At 33.2% G+C, this 27,337-nt stretch overlaps 1 long non-coding RNA gene across 1 annotated transcript; it reads right to left on the bottom strand.

The window, feature by feature from the left end:
- Nucleotides 1-204: 204 nt before the first annotated feature.
- LOC134652049 (uncharacterized) lies at nucleotides 205-16,446 on the bottom strand. The gene is made up of 2 exons (XR_010097151.1): nucleotides 16,411-16,446; nucleotides 205-629 (listed from the first exon to the last, which is right to left on the bottom strand). It is a non-coding gene; the product is annotated as an uncharacterized LOC134652049 (long non-coding RNA).
- Between the last annotated feature and the right edge of the window lie 10,891 nt (nucleotides 16,447-27,337).

Raw genomic sequence — 27,337 nt, 5'->3', positions numbered from 1 at the left:
GAAGTACTTCAATTGAATCTTTCATTCGCGAACTACAAAAACGAACTACGCTAAACTCAAAATCCCATACAAAATTACACACTGCTGCTTTATAAATCGCAAGTCAGACCCCATATGGAGTACTGCTGTCACCTTTGGGCAGGAGCACCTGGATGCCAGCTTGGACCCTTCGACTCATTCCAAAGGCGCGCTGTACGAATCCTCGATGATCCCAAACTCACAAGCGGTATTGAACCTTTAAGTCTGAGGAGAGACCTTGCCTCCTTATGTGTGTTCTACCGCTTGTACAATGGGCTGTGCTCTGAAGAATTGTTTGACATGATGCCAACGGCAGCTTTCTATCACCGCACCGCTCGCCATCGGCAGGGTGTTCATCCACACACCCTAGAACCTAAATGGTCGCGTACTGTGCGGTTTAAGAGGAATTTCCTCCCGCGGACGCTCCGGCTGTGGAATGAGCTCCCTTCCGAGGTTTTCCCGAGGGTCTACGGTATGGGGTTCTTCAAAAAAGGAGTGTACAGGTTTTTAAAAAAAGGTCGGCAACGCGCATGTAACACCTCTGGAGTTGCAGGCGTCCATAGGCTACGGTGACTGCTTACCATCAGGCGGCCCGTATGCTTGTTTGCCACCTGTGGTATAAAAAAAAACACTTAACGCAAACGCGTACGTCAAGCGTACTGCTATATGGCATGTAGGGTAACGACATACTTACAACTGAAACAACAAGCAGCAACGGTTGCACTCCGGGTGTGCCGATAGAAGTGAAAACTCACCTCACTATGTTACCGACGCCCGGTAACACGATACATACGTTTAGCGGAGGTATTTTATTTATTTATTATATATTATTATCATTCTCAAATAAGATCACACTTTTTCTTTGACATGTTTATTTACATACTGCCATGACAACGTCAAATTATTTGAACATAGGTAAAGAGTCTTGAAAAGGAGTCCGCAACATAAATGTCAAATAGGTAACATTGAGTTTTTCTTTATTGATTTAAATGGCATTTAAATTATGAGTGGCCATCTAAACCTTACGCCCCTTACGGTCACGTGATCGCCTTACACTGTCTCGAGTTTATCATTTTTTTTAAAGTGCCCAGCGCCGCTAAAAAAGTTTTCACTTCAAAAAACGCGTTTTCTCATCGAGCTCACTTTAATTTTTTTAGGTTTTGGTTGTCTGCCTTTGTCAATATAGCCTAGTTTCCGTGTGACACTTTTAGCCTTTGATTAAAACGAGTAGGTATAAGTATTCAATTAAAACCGAAGTGGGAGTCGGACACGCCCACCGAGGGTTCCGTACTTTTTAGTATTTGTAGTTATAGGGGCAACAGATATACATCAACAGTGAAAATTTCAACTGTCTAAGCTATCACGGTTCATGAGATACTGTTTACAGCCTAGTGACAAACAGACGGACGGACCGATAGACAGACAGACGGACAGACTAACAGTGGAGTCTTAGTAATAGGATCCCGTTTTTACCTTTTGGGTACGGAAAACTACTATTATGCGTTAGGTCCTTAAAGGTTAACCACCTATGGCTAAACACCTAACGTATTTCTAATAGATATATTATCGGGGTCTTACATCGTAAATTGATAATAATCACCCACTACATTCACTCACATCTGCCTAATAGCAAAGAGGTTATCTTGTATAAGCTCCTAACTGTTTTTTTTTATCATTTTAAAAAGGGGCTTAATTCAAAAGGACACAAAGTCTAGTTTTATACTGAATTGCATTTAGAGATAAGGCGTTTTTAGGGTAATAAAAACTTTGTAAGGTAAAAATAGTTCTAACGTTTGTCCGTAATCGATCTAATTATTATGGAAGATGGTATCGCGAATATGTATGAAATGTCAGCGTAAAGTCCCGGGTTCTATTCCCGGTCGATGCGTATTAGTAAACCGATATGGGTTTCGCAGAACCTATAGGGCTTGTCTTTACATGCTAAGTGCATGCTAATTACCTAAGTAAGTAGGTATTAAATGTATTTACAAGGTATTCTTTGTAGGTAAGTTTTATTACGTGCATAAAATAGGTATTTGTAATTGCCATGCATCCATTTTTATAACGTCAATTTTGATTATTTTTTTGTGAAAAATTATAAAATTTAAAATTGATTTGAATTGAACGATTCTCTAAATCAAAAGAGTTATTCTGTAAATACTTTTCATTTCTCATGCTCTGAAAGTGATTTGTTGTTGTTCTAAAAAGTATGCAGAAAATGGTACGTTTCTGCACTAGATCATTTTACTTTTTTATAGTACCTATTTATAAAGCGATTATGAGGAGATTATGAAGCGATTATTTATAAAGTGATTTATTTAGATTATAGGTAATTAATGTATGCAATAAAATTAAAATAAACGGGACCCTGAAAGCACAAAAATAATATACCGCCTGACACATACTGATCGCGCTATTACCCGCAGATTACGCAGCTAATGCAATAAATCGCGCAAATTGACAATTTGATTGCCGCCGCCGGTGGCAGTGATGTAGCTGTTTTATTTACGCTGTGCTAATTGGGTTACACGTTGATATTGATGATAATGAATTATTTAAAGATAGAGTGAGATAGAATGAGTGTCTTGTCTTTTTTTATTGAGCTACTGGTTGGTCCATCAAAGTAAAGTACTTAGTACTTCTTCTATCTCTTAATAATACTTACAACATGCATTTCGCTTTGTACAAATATATTAGGGAAGGTAAAACTTAATAATTATAGTCTGGCAAACACAATTTGTCAGTAAATAATCATATCATCATCATCATATCAGCCTTTTATCGCCCACTGCTGAGCATAGGCCACTTTTCGAGTACGCGAACGTTAAAAAGGTGAGGTCAGAAAATAACAACAAAAAAAACTAAACACATCCCTTTCTTTTGGGTAAGACAAAGAGAGTATGATTATGTCTATGTTTGGAAGGTGGCAGTCCCTGGCCAAAATATAATAAAATGTTAAGTTTTTTCACCTACTTCTGTTAAATTAAATATTATGCTAACAGTAAATTTGTAAATAACATATCTACAAAGTAACTGTTTACTCCCCGAAAAATACCAACCTTCATCACACATTCATATTTTTACATCCACACAAAAACCTTATTAAAATTTTATCTCAATATCCCTCTACTATTTTAATCAGATCTTAAACTAACCCTTTCCTAAAATAATAACAGAAACGTGCATAAATTTCGAATCATATTCAACACAATGCAAAAACAAAACGCGAAATTCAAATTTCGAACTGTGAGAACGCAGTGACAAACAATTTCAAAAAGAAACCTGTATTGTCTATCTTTCTAATTTTTTTCTTTTTAATTTAGAATCATTTGCATGGGTTCGCGGGCGGTTTAGTTTCAAAAGGGGGTAAGTGTTAGGGTTGGCAGAAGTTTTATGACTTTTTGGTTTCGTAAGGAGTTTTCTAATGAAATGTGTGAATAAATTATGGAAGGGACAATGTCTTGGAGCGACGGGAAGGAGCTGTAATTAAAATGCGGGATGAAATAGGGTTGTCAAGATATTTTATTGTATTTTTTTGTACGTGCTGCCTCGAATTTTATTTATAGATACGGCATAGATGTTTTGTATACGTACGTTGTCTTTATTTAGGTTTGTTCAGAACTAATAGGTAATTTGGAAAATTGTACAATTAAAATTTTAGAATCTGGCTGGCTTTTCATATCATTTAAGCAAGTATTTTAATAAGTTTAATTCTAAGGCTTGTAATATTTTGTAGCATTGCCTGTAAACATTTTTCAATGTGGTGTTAAATAAAAATTTTCTATGTCTATGTCTATGTCTATGTATTTGTAGGTATATAGTAGGTATGATAATAAGTAAAAAGGTTTGAGCTTTTTCTCGTAACTTTGGGGTAAATATGTAATTAAACGTAAGAAACATACCTATACTTAATAATCAGATTCCTACAATATCTTTTACAGTAAGCAGGGCCGGATTAACCCTAAGTCAGAGTAGGCAACTGCCTATGGGCCCCGCCTCGGACAGGGGGCCCCGCCTCGGCTAGGGGGCCCCGGCGGCCCCGCGCGCGCCAAAAACAATATTTGTTTCATATGGCCAAAATGCATAAATATTGTTTTTATGGTACCTAAATATTTATACCTAATGTCCAATATCAGTTTCTCAGATACACAATCATTAGATGATTATGTAAATTATGTTATTTTATAGATTTAAAGTCTGTAATATCGAGCTCGATTTTCAGGCTCCCGAGGGCCTAATACCTCATCAATGGAGCTTCGGCCCTCCGAGTAACTCTTGCTTAACACATATTATTGTCTAGTAATATTCGACGATTGGTTCGTGTCAGAGCGCTACTTTCTTACAGTTCGACCTTCGGCGTCGCTTTTTAACAAATATAAATATTGATTTCAGAAGCTTGGCCTTTTGCCTCGCATAAAAGCTCACCTTGGTTATAAGTACGCTTCGGGCTTGTTAAGTAATGTGGAGAATGCTGAGCTCGACCTTCAGCCTTACTTTTTACCTCCAAATCTCCTCTTCTTCAGCTTAGCCTTTGGCCTCGCTGCGCCAAGCTCGGCCTGCAGTCTCGCTTTTTAATACAATGGACATTGGTTGGCGCCTGTGCTCTAGCTGAGCTTATCCTGAAGCACGACTTTGACCTCGCATGAAAGCTCGGCTCACTGGCGAACTTCGGATTTTTAGGCCCGGCCCGGCCTTTTTAACACGCTTTCACAATTTTTTCACAAAAAATTTCGTGCTCGCTGCGCTCGCGTCTTTTTGGTGCTTTTCTGATTGACCCTGTACCTACATGCTAGCTTGACTAGTGAATGAATAGTCATTTAAACCTATGGAATATCTTTCTTATTAAGTACGTTAATTTTAATCATGCATGGCTTGGCGTATGGTCTTATGGTCGGACAATCGCTGTTCAGCCTCGCACAATATTTAACTACCTATTTAGAAAAAAAGGGCTGTCCCAACACTTGACGCAAAAAGGAATCGGCCAAAACTGATAGAAAAAAAGCTTCATGTCCACGCAATAAGAGCGAAAAAGACATCGATCGGCATATTCGGATCGGCTCAACAGACAGCTTGAAACCACAAACTTACTTCCCTGTACTGAAAAACTGAACATTATGTATGCACAATTGACTGTAAGGGCCGAAGGGGGCCCCGAGCATTGCACTGCCTAGGGGCCCCGGCATGCTTAATCCGGCCCTGACAGTAAGGTATAGGTAGGTACGTACGGTACCTTAGTTTTTAGGTACTGCTAAACAATAAATTAATAAGTATACATATTATGTATATGGTTGATAAAATGGTAATACACATGTCATTGATTTGTAAAGCAATGTACCTAATTTATAAACAGTTATTTTTTATTCGCTTGAGGTATTTACTATCAAAACGAACATAATTTTAAAAATGTTATCAAAAATGTAGGATGCATACAATATCTAGGTACATGTAACTACATGTCTTTTAAATGTTCATTTTAAGATTATGGTCGTGACAACCCTAAGTTTTAAAAGTAACACTCAAACTTACATCTCACTTAACCCTTCCAACGTCAAACCTGTTCGGTCCATAACAATCTATTTTTTGTTTTAACCCGTTACCGCTCCCCTTAATTGTGTCAACCGAACTCCAACAATGGACCAGATGCCAACCGGAACTAAATTTCGCAACGTAACAATTTAAAAAAAACCTGCTTTGTCTATTGTCTTAATAAAAGAAGGTGCCAGTATGCATATGGGATTAAAATTACTTTTTTTAGTGGGAACGCGAGCGAAAAGGGGTCAGCATTCGGACGTTGAAATCATTGTTCGGTATTTGAATGAGATTTTAGTTTTGTTTTATTACAAAATGGCGGCAGATGGTGGTTATCTATAGTTTATCTGTTTATAGTCTGTGCAATTTGAATTTTGCTAGAATCGGTCGTAAATAGGCTACATATTTCGATTGTACTACAATGTTTGAAAGCTTTTACATTACAATGTTTTTTAAAAGCCTTTTATATTTCTTTATAGTGGGCGTAAACGTTGTGTCGATAAATGTTCCATAATAGGTTTCCATGGCAACATTTATGATATCACAAGTACATAAAGCAGAGGCAAATTCTAGTAAATAAAGAAGACTAACAACCATACAACGCCAAGAATCGTTAATGTTGTAGAATTAGATTACATTTGATATTATTTTTACACTTTAGTTATTTGCGTATGAAAACTGCCACTCTACTGTTTAATTTATGACGTCAAATTGGACATAACTAACCGCAGTTAGAGTCTGTACGGAAAGAGAAGAGTCGTGGAATGTATTGGGCCCCATACATTCCACGACTCTTCTCTTTCCACACAGACTCTATAGTTCGTTTTTTTAGCATTAGCAAGAACTTGAAAGAAGGTAAGCGATCTTGACATGTTTTTTAATTGAAAAACGCTTTTTAAAAATCAGTAACTATTACTTATGAAAGCAGAAGAATATAAATGATCGTATTAGATTCATAATTGTTACATATTTGCCGTAACTTATTTTTAAAATGTGTTTTTCAATTAAAACATACATCAAGATTGTTTACCTTATTTCTAATGCTAAAAAAACGAACTATAGTCACAGAAGTAGATTTAAAGCATATGTAAAGTATTTTGAGCCTTTAAAAAAATTAAAACCAGATGGCGCTACTAAATAAGATTATGCCTAAACTGTATTATTATGCTTTAATTGTGCATATGACAGCGGCCAGAAAAGATGGAGTTTTACAATTAGAAGTCATAACAAGCAGTATTAGGTGACAAATTTAATACATACCTATACCTACATACAGCTAAAATGGGACAATACTAAAAATCACACGACGAACGTGGTGTTGTATGGAGATTGTCCATCTTGAATGTTTACTAGTCTCTGGCTGAGGAAAACCAAAGCATCACTGCACTTAGTATAATCGAGTCCTTTTTATCAGTCATTAAACAACATCTAGATTCTAGATAGACTTTATAAAATGCAAGTTGCTTTTAGAGTCACTATGATAATGGCTAAGTTACTTCCAACTGCCGTATTCGAACTTCAAGATATTCACAAGAGACGACACGTACTAGATCCATTCTAGATACGTTATAGTTTAGATTTCAACTAGTTCTCTTTTGCAGCGCAATTCGAGCAACCAATGTCACTTTTACGTTAGATAGAGTTAGATATCTATTAGATGTGAATTGGATCTCTAAGCCATATCTTGTGGAAATCGTTCAAGAGTATCTCCAGAATCGCGCAAATGTCAAGGTTAGATCTTAAACATATCGTTATCGTATCTTGGCGATGTCTAAAAGATATCTAATAGATTTACAAAATCCGAATCGGGCCCCTAGTTTCAAATCATGTAGGCAATTCTAGTAAATCTAGTAGGGTCTGTACTACGTACGTGACGTAATAGAGTATTTGACTGTATTTAAAATTAATTGTTTTACACCATATATGAAATAAAGCACCAGAAGATTAATAGAGAAACGTAGACTGCAGTGATTTTTAGACACAATTACTAAATTTTAAAACCCGTATAAAACTATAAAGAGTAGGTATTTTGATTGTGACGTCACATGCTAGTGTTTCATGAATTCCATAGTAGCAATATCATTTTGACAGTTCTAAAAAAGAAACTAATTTGAGTAGTAGTCAAATACCCTATTGTTATGAAAGTAACTGAATAATTATTGTCCTACTTTCTTCAGCCCGTTACAGTAGATAGAAAGACCTGGTTTATTTAGTATGTGCTTGCAATTTTCAAAATTATCCCGCGTTAGAAATTACCCCAATGCACTTTACAACTAGATTCGTTGGTTCCTATTTTAAAAACAAAAGTACATCGTCCTACATGAATGAAAAATCAAATTGAATTAACTTCAGGTTGCCTAGCTGTGTGGCTACCACCAGTTTGGCACTGACATAAACGCTATCGAGAACGTAACTTACTTTCTATGCATCCCGCTCGTACTCGCATATTAGTGCGAGCGAGATGTAGGTTCTTATAGAAAGTGAATTACGTAGAGTAGACGTTAGCGTATATGTCAGTTTTGACACTATCAGCGACTCATGGTACGGGTACTTTGACGCACCGCCACTGAAAGTATTTAACTATATAATAAATGTAGCAGTAATGTAGGTACTGTAAGGTTCCAAAATTGTTATCACGTTTATGTTCATTTTAGTTCCATACATATGCAATTTATTTAAAATACAAAACACTCATTTATTAATAATGTCCAAACGACTTGACAATTGAGAACACATTTTATATCACCAACTACGTATACGTATACGTTCGAAAAATGGCGGGTCGTTGCCCATTGGCGGGAAACTTGAAAATTAAAAAAGTAAAATGGAAAAAATGTTGAGGAATAGAAAAAACAATGGAAGATCGGCGGAAGATTGTGGAGAGCGAACGTACAATTGATTGATTTAAATGTTTAATTTATATAAGTTTGTTCTGTATTTGTTGGAGTTTTACTGACTATATCTTACAGTACATACATATTATATTGCATTAGTTATCTATATACGTAACCCCTAATGTAAATAATTTAATACAGTAGCGGCGGGGGTGCGAATGATTTTCAAAATGAGGGTGGCGTGTACTCGTGGAGAAAATTGTTCCTCCGGTTTTGATCGAAATTAAATATCAAATTATTACTTTTACTACCGTAAAATATATACTAACTACTGCCACTACTATTACTACAGTAAATACTACCATATTACATATTTCGGTTCCACAATGTTTTTAAATTTTAACGTAAGTACTGCCGTTATCATCATCGCTACATAGTATAAAACAAAGTCGCTTCCCGCTGGCTGTGTGTCTGTATCTATGCTTAGATCTTTAAAACTACGCAACGGACTTTGATGCAGTTTTTTTAATAGATAGAGTGATTCAAGAGGAATGTTTATGTATAATTTGTTAACCCGCGCGAAGCCGGGGCGGGTCGCTATTAAAAAATAAAAAATACAAGATCTGTGAGTTGACTATAATATTTAATAAATAGTCATAAATAGTATTTATGTTGACTATAGGGATGATGACACATGTTGAATTTTATAACAAAATCTAGTAAAATAGACAGCTAACGAGCAATTTATCACAATAATGTGGATATTAAAATAAAATATTGAAAAATTACAAAAATACAGGACCTGAAAGTTTCAAAATTTAAGTTTTTTTTTAACTTCCAAAAACGATAAAAGTAAGGGTACCCTTCGATACCTTACATTTCATCCAAAAAATATTGTATAGCAACTATATACATAAACGCAATATTTCACCGACAAAAACGCAATTTTCTTGTTTTGTCCATACTACAAGATGGGTTCCCAGAGACCTTGACGTCACGTTTCCTTGTCGTTTTGTATAGGGCGTTTCGCGAGTGAAGTGCGACTGTCGGCCTTTGACTACAATTTCGGACTTTTGTGTTACTTTAATGCAATGGGTCCCATATAGACATTTGATCCTAAAAACAAACCCGATCGATTGATACCATAAATGAAAATTAGTCATGTAGCCTATTCTAACCTGTTTGTAAGTACCTATGTTTTCATTATGCAAGTAGGTGATTTATGCGTATGATGACTAAGTATCTTAATTTTAGGATATTATTCGATGAAATAAAATTTATCTTATTTTATAAATAAGATTTATTATAAAGTACCTACTAGCCTCCACGTATGACTTCTTGTATGATGCTGTTAATTTTTTTTATTCGCACTTTCTCATCCATGAAAAAATATCTTAGACGTGCTTTGCCACATTTGACACGCTACGTCGATAAAGCTTTATATAATAAGTTTTATATAAACCTAAATAAATATTTACTTAGTGGGAAGTAGTGTTATTGAGACTTAGCTTATTTAAAAAAAAGTTATATTCTTGTAATTTTATTGTGGATTTGCAATTTAAATGCTTCTGCCAATGTTTGTACATATTTTATAACAACATCAAAGCTCTCCAAAGGGCCTCTACGTGTTGGATCTATATCCCCACGGAAGCCTATCAAAAGACCGGGATTTATAGGCCCATGAAAGTTCAACAGCATTTAAATTTCTATCGATATAGGTAGTCATTATTTTTTGATACTCATACAAATGTTTGACTCTGATTTCGTTAACATTTTGTACAGAATCAACTCTAATAATTAACGCCATAACTCCGTTAAAAATAATCAATATTTTTATTGAAATCCTTCATCGCATTCCATTTTTAAAAGTTCTAGAGTTCCATAGAGCAGTCGTTAAAAAAACAAAGCTGAAAATGAAAGCTCGCTAATGAGAAATAAGATTTAAAAGGGATGGATATGTCGCAGTCGGATTGTATAATCCGCCGTATTACATTACGGCTAGCCGTTTTACAAAACAGGGGCGTTTTGTAATGCGGCGGTTCGACGATTAGCCGGATTGAATGCGGCTGAATGAAAATCCGCCGGAATGTATTCGGCGCCATACGTTCTTCAACACGGCTAGCCGTAATGTAATACAGCGAGTCATTAGCCGCCGCTTCGACAGTTTTTAGTTCCCATTTTTAACACTCGTGGCGCTGCCTGACATAACAACAACAAACTCTGGGGTGTCCATCAAATCTGGAGCTCGTCGGACTGTTTCTTTGCAAAAAATATTTCCTTCGAAACTAGACGGAGCCCCGCTTCGCGGGGCTCCTATTTCTGAGCGGTTTGCCCTTCGGGCATCTGAAGCTACCTAACGAACCTAACCTACCTACCTATTGATTTAGTGAGACGTCTGTGAAAACATTACACTTTGGGGAAAAAAGCGTAGGTGGGTAAGTAGGTTAGGTTCGTTAGGTAGCTTCAGATGCCCGAAGGGCAAACCGCCCAGAAATAGGAGCCGTCTATTTAAGTTGTGAAGGAAATGTTTTGGAAAAGAAACACATGTCACTGCGGTGGGACCATGGTAAAAATAAATTAAATTGCAAACATTGTCAAACTCCGGTTACGTAGACGACCGAAAGAACTGGTCACTCTACAATCTAAATAGTAGATACGATGCGGCTATACGTAGGCCGCCTTATTGAAGAACGTATCGCAATGAAAATCCGGCTAATCGTCGAACCGCCGCATTTCAAAACGCCCCTGTTTTGTAAAACGGCTAGCCGTAATGTAATACGGCGGATTATACGATCTGACTACGACAGATATAAAACCTTTATCGCACCCGCTCGAACGGTGAATAAAAAAAACTAAATTAAAAAATAACGTGTTAAATTACCTAGTTCGGCGTGTGGTATTTTGAGTTATGTTTTCAGGGATTACTTATCTTTATTGAATTTTTTTGAATGTATTTGTTTATCCAAACTTAACTCATGGAGCGTTTAAATACTTATATTTTTTGGACACCCGTAAAAATGTAACGCCGCCATTTAATGATTTGGCTATAAAAAAGTGTATTATAGTATTTTTTTATAGTGGCACGCCGTATCGTTCAAACCTCATCGTTTGACAATATGCCTAGCGACGTTTAGACATTGCAACAAAATTGACAACGCAATTTTAAGTTTATAAAAAAAGTACTTCTCTTCAATATTTTCATTATTTTGTACAGATTTTTTTTTTACTTTTTTAATACACCAAACATTACCATGAAGTACGCAATTAAAACTATTAAAAGTGGTAGTTATGGAAGCTTTTTTACTTATTCTAAACATAAATTACGTCCAACGAACTGTGTTGCCATAGTTAAATTGATTTTCTCATCCACCATATTGAGCAGGGGAGACAATGAGGGGTACCACCCCCATCACTTTAACCCATGTGCAAAATGGCGTTTTTTGGAGCATTTTAATATGATTAAGCTGGTTATGTAGTATTACGTTTTATATCTTAAGGGGAACAGTGAGTTCGTATTCCGTCTACTCAATAACTTTTCGAACTTGCCCTTAACTATTCCCTCTTTCAGAGTTGAACTTATGACTGGGTCCGTCCAGTGGCCCCCTAATTGTGTTTTCTAATAAACCAATTCATTTCTGTATAAATAAGTAGGTATATACTTGGTCAAGCAAATCTTGTCAGTTGAAAAAGGCGGCAGAAAAATCGCGGGTTAGCAACACTACATTTGAATTGTTCGAAAATCGCGTGTCATTTATAATCTAATACCTTTAAACGAGCAATTCTTGTTTATTTATATATTAATTTATTTATTTATAAGTATATATATTTCGGGGATCTCGGAAACGGCTCTAACGATTTCGATGAAATTTGCAATATGGGGGTTTTCGGGGGCGAAAAATCGATCTAGCTAGATCTTATCTCTGGGAAAACGCGCATTTTCGAGTTTTTATATGTTTTCCGGGCGAAGCTCGGTCACCCAGATATTATATCTTATCCGTGGAACTGTTTGGTTTACATTTCATCGTTGTTCGATGTAGGTACAGTGCTGCTTTTTTTTTCGTTTCCTAGGGATAAGTACCATACTTTAGTTTGCTTTACATTGCTACTGACATATCCAGCTTGACAGACTATATTAATATTATTGTTCTAAATTTAACTCACCTACAAGGCGTCTTAAATACCAAAATACTCGTACCTAAACTAAAATACAAAAAAAAACAACACAGAAAGCAGGCAAATTTTCTGACTTCAAATAATTAATAGGAGCAAAGTATCACCTTTTCTAAGGCAATAACGAGGTAGCTAAGTGGGCAGATCTGCTAATCTTCAAATAATATCGCCCGCCTGCGCCAGGCAGGGATTCGAACCCGGAGAATTATTGTGGGAGATTGTTTTTAATGGCTTTTCTTTGTAAAGAAACTTTTGCGCCCTTAACATGCTGAGGTGATAGCGGGGATCCGTAGGCAAGAATATAAATTACAAGAATTTTTTTGTAAATCTTTAGCAGAAATTAATATTTTTGTTTTTGTTGTTATTCGATTTTACATAAAAAAATAAATATTTGAATATTTTTAACTGTCAGACCTGTTAACCTTTAGTAACTATCAGAAGTATCAGATGCGTGATTATTAGACAGTATAGTGTACAATAAATCAAAATAACAAAAGTGAAATAAAAATAACAAAATTATACCAGATCGAAATTATATTTTCTTTTGCATTTGTAAAGCTTTCAAATTTTATGGCTTAATAGTAAATGGTAATATGTTTGGTGTCTTAGCCTCTATTTCAAAATATAATATAGAGTAGGCAGGTACATATTTTTTATACTTTTGCAATAAAAATCGTTTTACAAAGTACCCAATTTGATTTTCAAATACAAAATACCTACTCTTAAAGTCTTAAGATAGAGAACCGTCAAGTAATATTTGCGTCCGACGTCAGGAGTAATGAAAAGCAACGGGAAGTCGTGCCAATCTCGGCTTTTCGGTTTTTGTAGTAGAGACAGAAAAAAAAACTTTTTTAAATACCTACGGTTTTTTTAAATTGTGAACTATTATAGCTGTGAATAAAAAAGGGTTTATTTATCTTAATATTAACTACAAATTTAATTCAAGAACATTGCCATGGTCACGAAACCGAACAAAAAATTAGGTAGGTACTTATAGCTGGTCAAGCCAATCTTGTCAGTAAAAAAGGCGCGAAATTCAAATTTTCTATGGGACAATATCCCTTCGCGCCTACATTTTTCAAATTTGCCGCCTTTTTCTACTGACAAGATCTGCTTGACCAGCTATAAGTACCTACTTTTTTGTTCGGTTTCGTGACCATAGTAATGTTCTTGAATTAAATTTGTATTTACTATTAAGATGAATAAACCCTTTTTTATTCAATAATAAAAACCATTCAATAATAATAAGATTAAATCAAATCTAGGGGTAATAAATATTTAATAAAAACATAAAAATATAAAAAACAGAAATAATACATTACTAAATTAACTTAAAATATCTACCTATACTTACACGAAAAAATATTACTGCGATTGATTGCTAAAACTAGATATGTATTGCATTATAGTATAATATTAACATGCTTAACCAAAATATATTTTATGAGTGTTATTATCCAATAAATTGTGTACTCATTTTAATAATTTCAGGCATAGAAAAACTGCCGGGAGAGAAAAAGTGTAAGGGCCCATACGGTGCACGGTGCGAGAACTCGCATGCCAGTTTCATTACATTGCGTCATTTGATCGGTCGGCTGAATTGATGTAACCTCAATGGTCCGCAATGTAACTAAAATCGCATGCGAGTTCGCGCGCCGTCTAAATGAGCCCTAATGCAAGCTTTTTGCACACTAGAAAAAAAATATTTGTGACACTATACTCTATCACAAGAATTTAATTAAACAACGTCAAGTTTCCAAATATGTAGGTACATATGGAATAAAAAAAAACGTAAATTTCATAAAAAATATTTTTAACACTATTGCTGCCAGTACCGAATTTGATCAGCAAAAAATATTTGACTTGACACCCGCGCCGAAAAGAGCGTTTCTTTGCCCCGCTATTGCAATTATGGAAATCAAACAGGGGGCCTTCTTTGCCTTATATTTAAATTCACTCGGAGAAATAATTACGTAGGTATTTTTCGATAAGACGAACCACGCGCTATTTCAAAACAATATAATTTATTATTGAAGATACAATTCAGAAGAGATAGTAGAGTTTTTTTTTGATATATGTAATTTAAGATTTTGTTTTGTAATAAAAGTTAAGTAATTCAGAAGAGGAAAAGTTTTAAAACAAAATTACTGCATGAACACAGTTTTATGCATATTTTTTTATATTATTAGATTATGGCAGTTGTTTAAAATTGCGATTTTTTTGTGTAACAAAGTAGTATATTTTTTTACACTACTTATAGTCCGTTTTTTTTAGCATTAGAAATAAGGTATCCAATCTTGATATGTCTTTTAATTGAAAAACACATTTTAAAAATAAGTTACGGCAAATATGTAACAATTATGAACAATAATATAATTATGAATATGTAACAATTATATCTAATACGATCATTTATAATCTTCTGCTTTCATAGGTAATAGTTTTTGATTTTTATAAAGCGTTTTTCACTTAAAAGACATGTCAAGATCGCTTACCTTCTTGCAAGTTCTTTCAAATGCTAAAAAAAACGAACTATACGATAAGATGTAGTCATATACGTACTAGTAAGTAACTTATATAGTGCAGTAGTTATCTATCAGAAGTGCATAAAAATGAACCCAGAATGAGGTTTTGTTGAGCAGAAATTATTGTGCCTTAAAATACTGATAATAATTAACTGTTAAATTTAATAGTTTATCATCAATACCCCAACTTCTTTATAAATGGTCTTATTTGTGATACTCGCAATGACATCTAAACATTATACTTAAAATTATTTCAAAAGTAAGTAGGTAGGTAATTCATTTACCTACTTATATGGAAGATACTTCAGCGTACGTGCCTACTAAATCAGTATTCCATTTATGTACTTACACCCTGTTAAATACTTATATACCAAACACACGCGAACGAAAAATCCACCCGCCTCACCGAACTCAATACCCCAATATCTTTAGGGGACTTCCCAAGTACGCACGCTCCGCTGATTTCAAAAGAGGGTGAAAACTTCTCGCAATCTGCATTTTTATTTTAAGTTTTTGACGAAAAATTCCCCCCCAAATTCAATTTTTCCCCTCAAAATTAATTAGAGAACACGGTTCTGTTGATTATGGGTCCTTTAATTTCGAAGATTAGTAAATGTAGGGGTGCGTTTTTGAAGTCCGGGATAATTTGGCATTTCTAAGATGCGTACTGATAATTAGTTTCGTTATGTTGATGTTAATAACTTTTTTGCGAGGGCTGGTAATAACGTTATGCGTTCATAGATTGGAGGCATAAATTAGAACTTGTTTTTGGTTGGTAAATATATTATATAGGTATCTTTTTATATTCCTATGTTGTATTTTTTACAATTCATTACAATTTAACAATACTCATTAATGCGAAAAGTTGTCAAAAATATTGACAGATTATTCGTTTGATTATGAGGATCAGAGCCCGTACCATGAGTCATTGACAGTGTCAAAACTGACATAAACGCTTTCGAGAACGTAATTTACTTTCTATACATCTCGCTTGCCCTATTATGCGAGTACGAGCGAGATGCATAGAAAGTAAATTACGTTCTCGATGGCGTTTATGTCAGTGTCAAACTGGTGGTAGTGGTATAGGTTCTAAGAAATATGTCGCGCGAGTTACTAAAAAATACATATTATCATAAATGTATTCCTAAATTAATACAAAAAATATGCATTCATTTGTTCATAATGTTTATAACTCTATTTTTCTCACAAAAATTTACGTTTGACAGATAAGTTAGGGTCGGCAACGCTCGTGCTACACCCATGGGGTTGCAGGCGTCTATAGGCTACGCCGACTGCTTACCATCAGGCGGGCCATATATGTACCTGTTTGCCACCGACGTGGTATTAAAAAAAAATATATATATACATATCTCATATCTCATCTCATCATCTTCCTCGCGTTGTCCCGGCATTTTTGCCACGGCTCACTAGTTTTTACGAAAGCGACTGCCATCTGACCTTCCAACCCAGAGGGTAAACTAGGCCCGTATTGGGATTAGTCCGGTTTCCTCACGATGTTTTCCTTCACCGAAAAGCGACTGGTAAATATCAAATGATATTTCGTACATAAGTTCATACATATGTAAAAATATATTAATTAAACTTAAGCAGTCACACAGGAAAAAAATGTAAGGGGTCACAAACTCATATTCTCTCACGTTTTTACAGTATACATTTCTTATATCCCAAAAAAAGTTTCGATATCACCAAAAAACTGCCAACGCAAACAACCATTTCAAAATACATCTACCGTACAGAGTTAAGTGGCAAACAAGAAAAAACCACCCCAAAGATTGAAACAGTCTCATAATTTTAAATTCAGTTCACACATCGGATCAACTTCAGGTACAAAAAGAGATTAAAAAAACAATAACAAAAAATATGCTAAAATATTTTTTCGACACGTTCTTGACACCCGGTAATTTTAGGGTAGAGAGGTGTGCAAAAAAAGGATTGAGCCATTCTAAGCTCTACTGCAAGTAAATAAAGTTTGTTTTTGTAGAGATTTTTTTACCTGAAATCAATATGATCGATAACCTAATCAAATTTGTATGGAGTATGGGCACGCGACATTTTTTTTGTACTATAGATCAATAGGTGTATTGTGACTAGTATTATTGTAGCAGTAATCACGTAAACAGGTAATAGTAGGGCTATTAGTGGTTAATTTGATTTATTTTTATTTATTTAGCAGCTATTATTTAAAATAACCATATTGCCGCTCTATTTGTAAGGTATTTAATCTCTATAGCAGTCCAAAGGCCTAGAGCTGTAAAATTATTATAGTATACTTATGTAACCTTATTCATAATAGGTAAACCTATCTAATAAAGTAAATACTTTATAGTTCGTTTTTTTAGCATTAGAAAGAACTTGAAAGAAGGTAAGCGATTTTGACATGTCTTTTAATTGAAAAACACTTTTTAAAAATCAATAACTATTACTTATGAAAGCAGAAGACTATAAAAGATCGTATTAGATTCATAATTGTTACATATTTACCGTTACTTATTTTTTAAATGTGTTTTTCAATTAAAAGACACATAAAGATTGTTTACCTTATTTCTAATGCTAAGAAAAACGAACTATAACGTCTTATAAAAGAGCCTATAGGTACTGTAATTACGAGTAATGACAATAAATATTGAGTAGGTTAGGTATAATGTGCTTAACTAATGTTTTTTTAAGGAATTCGCTTCTTTTTAACTGTGCTGTTACAGAACTAATTTAATAATAGGTACATATTTTGAAATTATAAACATGCAGAGGCAGAAACGCATATGTCCAGAAATTAAGTTTATTGGGGTTGATTTCCTTTCCTATTATATCATACGTCCTTGAATAACCGGTATTTTCTCTTTGTGCTGACCAGATCGACATATGGGGTCGAAATCCCGTTTTGCAAACTAGTGTGAGTGATTTTCACACACACAGGTACATAAAACACTGCCTGCATAAACAATTGTAAGTGACCTCAAAATTTTTATTCTTCTTTTAAAAGATGGCTTCCTATCCAATAAATATTTATGATGATTTCGTCAATATCAAAAGTGTTTCTCGGAGTGTAGAGTATGACGTTGTTCGGTATAGTCACCATACCCACATAAATCTGTATTATTTAACTTTCTGCCAAAAAGAACAGTCATTCATTTCAATTACAAATTTTTGAAGATGGATCCTTCTCACTAAACTGATAGGTCTAAATGATAGCTGGACTTTAGAAATAGCCACGATAGATTGCCGGGTGCAGGGACCGGAACCGGTTACCTTAACCGGGGTTTTTCATAGGGTTATTTTAGAAGTGGTTATAAAAACCCCTACCATAACGGTAACCGTCTGATAAGGTAACACTTTGATTCGGTAACCGTATCAGTTCGAGTTAACCCCTGTTACCGGTAACCGAAATAAAAACCCCGTCTATGCTGTTACCTCATAATAAGGTTTTGAACCAGTTCAAACGATTGTAAACTTTACGCAGACTTAAATTCAACTTATTATTGAATAACCGTGGTTGGCATGGGCGGTCTATGAAGCCTCCAGCACAAACAAGTTTTTTTGCCGGTAACTTCGCTTATTGTCAATTCAAACAATATTGCACTTTGAGTCCTTAAGCTAAAATTGAAAACAAGTAAGCGATTACAGTATTATTTTTAGAGCGACAGCCGCGGCGCAGCGCGGCCATTCCTTTGTTTATCTTTATACCTGTGTGTTCCTATTGTTTTTGTCAATTCTAGTTTAGAAATTTTTAGAAAAGGGGTTGCAAGTAAACAACATCCTATCCTAGTAATATCTGCTATTATTTAGATATATTTTATGCTACTTAGATTATTATTTTTATTTTCGGGTTCACACTTGATATGTACCTACAGATTAAAGACTGATTTAAAGAAAAATTTTCACCTAACTAGTAATTTTACTGGTACCTAGTTAGGTATAATTTATCTTAAGTGATTTAAAAAAAAACACTTTGTGATAAAGATACATGCGCTAGCGGATTGTGGTAGATATTTTACCATTGTTAACAAATGACATATGTACTAGTTATTATGAGCTTATTTTATAATAAGCAATTAAAGTCTATTTTTTTATTCGGTAGACTAAAATGACATTTCATAGTATGAAATGAAATGACACATGATGTTCATACTACGAAATGTCATTTTAGTCTACCGAATAAAAAATAGACTTTAGTTTAAAATGTTTTCAGATGCGGTGAGTTGTATGAGCTAAGTCGTAATTTACCTTGTACCGCTTAATGCATCGATCAGAAAATATATATCTATAGCAGTTATAAACTTATTTTAATATTACAAATCTTTCATTAATACCAGGGGGCTCAGCACGGTTCCATTTTTATCGACTATCACTATGCCCGTCACTTTCGCACTTACATACTTGTTAGAACGTGACAGGCATGGTGATAAACGATAAAAATGCGACCGTGCTACTAGGGCAGAATTCATTATACATATTCATTGGGTATCTATAACATTGGTAGGTGAAATAGTTTTGATTAAATTAAATAGATACATACATTACATACATACTTAGTAAGCAGTGTTGGGCATTCAAGAATAAAATCATTATTTAAATAAGAATTCCTAAGAATAAAATCATGTTGATTTTATTCCCGTCAAAATTATTCAAATAATTTTGATCGGAAATAATTCGTATGTGAAAAAATTGAATAAGAATCATCTCATTCTTAATCAAATAAATATAATCATGATTTTATATTCTAAATAATATTCCTGGATTAAACATGTAGTATGGGTGCCGTATAGGCGTTACGTATAGATAGAAGTAAATTAGACAAGAAACTATTATGTTTCTTGACTAATTTATACCTGATTTTATGCAATAAAATCTTACAAATTTAATTTACTGCCGCATAGTCTTGGTATTGGACGATACCCGTATTTATTTTAATGTGATAACTAAATCATCAGGTACAATTCAGCTGCTCTGAACGGATGGTGGATAGCGAAACTCTTCAATGGCTCACTGTGCCTAAATTAATGTAAAAAATAAAAAACCGGCCAAGTGCGAGTCTGACTCGCGCAGGAAGGGTTCCGCACCATTACGCAAAAACCAGCAAATAAATCACGTTTGTTGTATGGGAGCCCCACTTAGATATTTATTATATGCTGTTTTTAGTATTTGTTGTAATAGCAGCAACAGAAATTAATTATTTGTGAAAATTTCAACTGCCTAGCTATCACGGTTCATGAGATACAGCCTGGTGACAGACAGACGGATAGAGGAGTCTTAGTAATAGGGTCCCGTTTATACCCTTTGGGTACGGAACCCTAAAAAAGATGTTTTTAAAGGTAGGATAAGGAATGGCTTGATATGGTGTATTCCTATTTCTCCCCGCCGGGCACAGATGGGAATAGGCGCTTCAGTTAAATCATTCCCATATGTCCCCGCCTCATGTATCGCGGCGATCACGTTGGGCAGGAACAAATGGGGAAAATACTCATGATTTTTTTCTGTTTTCGAATTATGTTTATAATTCGTTTTTTTTAGCATTAGAAAGAACTTGAAAGAAGGTAAGCGATTTTGACATGTCTTTTAATTGAAAAACACTTTTTAAAAACCATAACTATTACTTATGAAAGCAGAAGACTATAAAAGATCGTATTAGATTCATAATTGTTACATATTTACCGTAACTTATTTTTAAAATGTGCTTTTCAATTAAAAGAGACATCAAGATTGTTTTCTCCAATATGCTCGGAAATGTTCACCTTATTGTAGCAAAAATAGTACGGGAAGTTCTACGTTATTGTCAAACTCTAATTTAAAAAAATCAAACTATCGCTGTCCTGTTCTAGCGGACGGGAATGAAAAAAACACTACAGTAATGACTTATTACTGTAGTGTTTTTTACTTTTTAAAAATAAAAAACGCAAACAGCCAATTATTGTAGCCGCGAGCCGCGTCTACACGACCCGATCAGCTATCATTTCAAACTATAGGATAGAGTGAGATAGTAAGATAAACGACCTTACTTATCTCGTTCTTACAAGACCGTTGTGCTCGTGTATGATCGTGCAAATACTGCTTAATAAAATCAAAGATTATTTTTATATTTTTTTAAGGATCTCATCCGTGTACATAAACAGAGACAGAGAGAATCATACTATCTTTGTCTTACACTAGTACTAGCACCCAAAAGAAAAGGATGGGTATAGTTTTCCTGGTTCTTACTGACTGACAAATTGGTTTGACCAACTATATTGCACAATTATATTGAATGGTACTGAATGGCAGAATAAGTTTGTGCCCTTAACTTAAAAAAAAAATATTTTAGAGGGAAATTGTTTTTGACATTTTTGATGTGAAGGTTCGATTTGAGTGATGCTTGCTGCTTAAATAATTATTATTTTACCTTATTTCCTCGCATGTTTGGAGAAAAGCACTATATATGCCTCGGCAGGAATAGCAATTCGTGGATTCGTCTTCTTCGAACGAATCGAAACTCATCCACGAATTGCCCTTTCCCGGCCTCTGCAATAATGTACTATTACCTTATTTCTAATGCTAAAAAAAACGAACTATAGTATGTGGTTTCAGTATCCGAGTTACTACCAAGACTTATGGTGTTTTTAAAAGCTCTTCTGATATTTAAAATTTGCATTTATTATTTAGACGGAAATTAACAGGTATATTTGACACAACGCTTGCCGCACGTGTTTAGCAAATGCTGACAAAGAATTCACCACGCCACGACTTAATCCTATTGTTATTGCCAATGAGTAATGAATGACGGTCTCAAGTGCAAACACGCCTGCAACTTTCTGCAAATCTATTTAATTATAGTGATAAGCGTAGGACTCTTTTCTTACCTGCAGTAATTTACTATCTCATTCACTTTCCGTAGGTGTGAAAGAGATAGCATACGTAAGACCTCAAGGCTGGTAGGAATAATAAACAAAATACATACTTAATACGCAAAGAAATATACATTGAACCATCATAATTATAATTTCGCAGTTTACTTTCTATGTAGCTTCATTATAAAATTATCATCACCGTTTCGAAGGCTTCAAAAAATTCAAATCAATCCGACCATTGAAAAGAGGGGTGAAATTCATTTTACTATCTATATACATTGTACTACATATAATATGACGTATAATATGACCAAATAAATGCCATTTAACCTTGTTACCACTAACTCATGTATCTACAATTACATCAATTAGTCATGACACGGCAGAGTACTGATAACAATACTGTAGTGTAGTACAATAATAAGGCTTTATTGTTGTCACTATGACTCTCACCGCATTCTGCTTAATCCTAAATATCCTAATACAATAGAAAATACCACGACCTTTAAACATTCGGTGCACTTGCGTTGTAGCGCGTGCCAGCGGAGCGCAGCGTTTCGATTTAAATACGCATGTTGCTTCGCCCGTGTAGGTATATTTATTATCTTCATGTTATTAGGTACTAGGAAGTGCAAATAATTGACTTCATACATGAAAGATATTTTGCAGATTTTGTTCAATAGTCACCTTCAACAACACGAGAGTAATCTAGAGCAGAGTTGGGCAAAAAATAACTTGAATAAGAATAAGAATAAAAACAGAAATTTCATTCTTATTCCAATCGATTTGAATAAGAATAATTCTTGCACTCGTTATTTTAGAATAAATAGAAAGTGAATAAATCATGACACTTTTATTTTAAATTAAAAAGACAAAACGGAATATTTATTCCAGATGTAGGATTATACTAAATAACGTTTTATTCAATTAGAATGTTATTCTGAATTAATTTAACTTTTGTAGTTACATACTACTACTTTTAATTTTGTAAGTTTCTAAAATAAATAAAACAAATAAAATAGATAAAATAAATGAAATAAATAAAAAAAAACAAATAAATTATATTATTGACATCTATTTTATTAGTATTGCATTTTAGTTTTTATATAATATTATAAGTATTAGTTTAATTTTTAAGTAGGTTTATTTTAATTTTAGTTTAGGTTTTAAATTTTTAATTTATAGATTTCATAGTTAGTTGTAATGTTTTTTTTATTATTACCTTTTAAGTTAAATAAATGAACTTTATCCTAATAAAATAAATAAGATAAATAAAATAAACAAAATAAATAAAATAAATAAAATAAACAAAATAAATAAAATAAATAAAATAAACAAAATAAATAAAATAAACAAAATAAATAAAATAAACAAAATAAATAAAATAAACAAAATAAATAAAATAAATAAAATAAATAAAATAAATAAAATAAATAAAATAAATAAAATAAATAAAATAAATAAAATAAATAAAATAAATAAAATAAATAAAATAAATAAAATAAATAAAATAAATAAAATAAATAAAATAAATAAAATAAATAAAATAAATAAAATAAATAAAATAAATAAAATAAATAAAATAAATAAAATAAATAAAATAAATAAAATAAATAAAATAAATAAAATAAATAAAATAAATAAAATAAATAAAATAAATAAAATAAATAAAATAAATAAAATAAATAAATAAATAAAGTAAATAAAGTAAATAAAGTAAATAAAGTAAATAAAGTAAATAAGGTAAATAAGGTAAATAAGGATAATAAGGTATATAAAGTAAATAAAGTAAATAAGGTAAATAAAGTAAATAAAGTAAATAAAGTAAATAAAGTAAATAAAGTAAATAAAGTAAATAAAGTAAATAAAGTAAATAAAGTAAATAAAGTAAATAAAGTAAATAAAGTAAATAAAGTAAATAAAGTAAATAAAGTAAATAAAGTAAATAAAGTAAATAAAGTAAATAAAGTAAATAAAGTAAATAAAGTAAATAAAGTAAATAAAGTAAATAAAGTAAATAAAGTAAATAAAGTAAATAAAGTAAATAAAGTAAATAAAGTAAATAAAGTATATAAAGTAAATAAAGTAAATAAAGTAAATAAAGTAAATAAAGTAAATAAAGTAAATAAAGTAAATCAAATACATAAAATAAAAAATAAAAAAAAATAAACAAAATAAATAAAATAATCAAAATAATCAAAATAAATTATATAAATAAAATTAACAAAATTAATGACAAATAAAATAAATGAAATAAGTAAAATAAACAAAATAAAAAAATAGACAAAATAAGTAAAATAAACAAAAACATTAAAATAAACAAAAACATTAAAATATGCAAAATTAAAAAAAAATACAAAAATAACAAAATAAACTATTAGTTCTATTAATAAATTAACTTTTTCTTTTAGTAGGTATTTGACTGACGGCACATCACTAAATACGAATGTAGCAAACCAATAAGCAACCGATAATAAAGGTTACCATAACTGAATAAAAACCGGTTAAAAACCCCTAACAAAAACCCTAACGCGATGGGGTTTTGAGATTAACTCGGTTAAAGGTTAAGGTTACCGTTTCAATAAGCTTACCGTTACAATCAGGTAACAGTATGATAGGGTTACCGAATGATACGGTAACCGAATTGATTGGGTTACCGAATGGATAGGATTAAGCGTAAAGAGGGGTTTTCCGGTCCTTGGCCGGGTGTTGACAAAAGAATGGTTAAGTAAATGCATTTTATGATTAACTAGCGACTCGCCCCGGCTTCGCACGCCTCTTGAATCACTCTATCTATTTAAAAAAAACCGCATTAAAATCCGTTGCGTACCTAGTTTTAAAGATCTAACCATACATAGGGACAGACAGCGGAGGACAGACAGACATCGGGAAGCGACTTTGTTTTATACTATGTAGTGATAGTGATACTTCATTAGCTGTACACGTTAGTTCATTGAATAATAAGCTATCAATATCAACTTTAAACGTAACGTCACGTAACAACAACGACCATCACATGTATTGTGTATATATTTACATTTGCAGGACGCAAGCACAGTCCCGGGTTCCGGTAGATCACGGCCTTGGCGACCGGTCTGACCGCTATAACGGGACGTGAACTTGAACTTGCTTTTGCACGTTTGTGAGTTACGTTGTTTTACATGTGAGCGTTTTAGATGTAGTGTAGATTTTAAAGTCAGTTACACTGTAAGCTAGACTTTTGTTGCTAATATTATTTTTAAGAATAAGTACGTCTATCTCTATCACTTCTGTGAGTCTGTATGCCTTAAACCGTAATATATATTTACTTACTGTCACCGCTGTAATAAGTCGGATTCGCGTTCCAAGGGTTCCGTACATTAAGTCCGACTCACACTTGACTGCACATTTTGTGTATTTGTATTCAAAGTTTTAGACCCAGTAGTTTCGGAGATAAAGGGGGGGGGGGGTCAGACAGACAGACAGACAGATGCACGACTTTAAAAATGCATAAGCTACGTATTTTTAATATACGTAAACTATAGGTATATTTACTGCTGCTTAACCTACTGATTAATGTTTAAGAATGACTGTTTGTTTCTCAATAAATAAATAAATATCTAAAAGGATTGATTTTCACATACTGCCGTATTCGAACTTCAAGATATTTACAAGAGACGACACGTCCTAGATCCATTCTAGGTAGGTAAGTACGTAATAGTTTAGATTTCAACTAGTTCTCTCTTGCAGCGCAATTCGGGCAACCAATGTGACTTTTACGATAGATCGTGTTAAATATCTATTAGATGTGAATTAGATCTCTAAGTAATATTTCTCGAATGTTATTTTCGGTATAAAACAAACATGTTAGTTATTTCCCCTAAACTACGTCCAAATACGAACCACAACGACCATAATTATTGCACTTAAGATACCTTAAAAACTGTAATGTCGTCTTTTAAAAAAAAGAACGTCCCTTGGCCCTAAACGTCTTAAGACGGGCAATTACAAACAAGCATTTTTAATTTAAGAAACATTATCTGCTAACCTCGCTGACGTTTATTTCACCCTGGGGACCCGTAATTCACCCGCTTCCCCTTTTCGCCAACGATTATTATTTCTTTTAACTGCCTGTTTAAGGGGCACTTTTTTTAAGAAAGAGGTTTGTCTTAATAAAAATTTGCTCATACAATTTATGTGTAACGTCAATTTACTTAAAATTGTTATAATACAAAGTCATTGTGCTAGTGTCCATGCTCTAATTTTCGTCCACTTCACGGATTAGCAAATAATACATGTTTTAATTTGCTTCTTGCGAAATATCATTTTTATATAGATAAATACATTATTTGGACATTAATTATTGCAAAAAGTCTAGATTTGTGCAGCAATGTAGGTTTGTATTCAAATTTCGTCAGTGGACGAAAATAAGCGCAATGACCCTATAATACCACACAAATTTTTAAATATGTACTCTTAACTCTTATAATAAATAAAAATTCTAAAGCTGCAAAGCTGTAGTTGATATACAATTAACTAATAGTATTAAAATATTTTCAATAATGTTTATATCCAGAGAGGAAAATGGGGAATACGTTTGTATCGGAGAAGCGGTCCACTATCCCCTTAATATTTACCTATACTTTGTTTTACAATAATAATTTATTACAACAACTAGCAGTAACTTAACTCTTAGGTAATTATTAATTAGCTACCATAAACGAACACAATTAATTTATATACTGTTATTCAATGAAGCCAACAGTTTTTCAAACCATTTGTATAGGCTACAAGCGTTCAACAATGTATTTGTCATAAATTTTATACACAAAGTGCTATTATTGAAACTTTCCCATGTGAAAAAAGTAAGGCGTGGCCTTACAATTGCCTTTGCGTGATAAACTTATTACCAACTTATCAATACAGTTGCAAAGTACGCAATTGTTTTGACATTTGTATTCAAAGGTAATTTGTTAACGGCAAAGTTAAAATTGTAATGGAAATGTTAACTCCTTTGTTTTACCATTGGTTACCACGATGGTCACGGTAACTTGGGTTAGCCATGCGATTTGCATTCTTATTGCTTGGTTACAGAGTTATAATTACGTCTTACATGGTTGATTTTACTTGGTAGGAGTTATTTTAAACGTTACGTAAACGACATAAGTCATAGCCTTGTAGCATCAATGAGAAAGTTCTTTAAAAAATGTTTTGTTATTTTAATGCCGGCTATACACACTCGTCGAAAGAAACACCATTGGCCATGTTGGGCAATTGCAGGTGATCCCAATGAACAGAAAACAAAGCCAGTAACAGATGTCCACAATAATACAGCTAACATGCAATAACAAGTGGAACAATATAAACATCTTTAGGAAAAATGAAGGGAGGGAAAAAAAAATTATAGAAAGTAGGTGTGGGCTTGCGTAACGCGCGTGTGTGT

The sequence above is a fragment of the Cydia amplana genome, chromosome 11 (genome assembly GCF_948474715.1).
Source record: "Cydia amplana chromosome 11, ilCydAmpl1.1, whole genome shotgun sequence".
Taxonomy (NCBI): domain Eukaryota; kingdom Metazoa; phylum Arthropoda; class Insecta; order Lepidoptera; family Tortricidae; genus Cydia; species Cydia amplana.
Note: the sequence above shows the minus strand (reverse complement) of the source record. Positions and strands in the feature narration are given on the sequence as shown.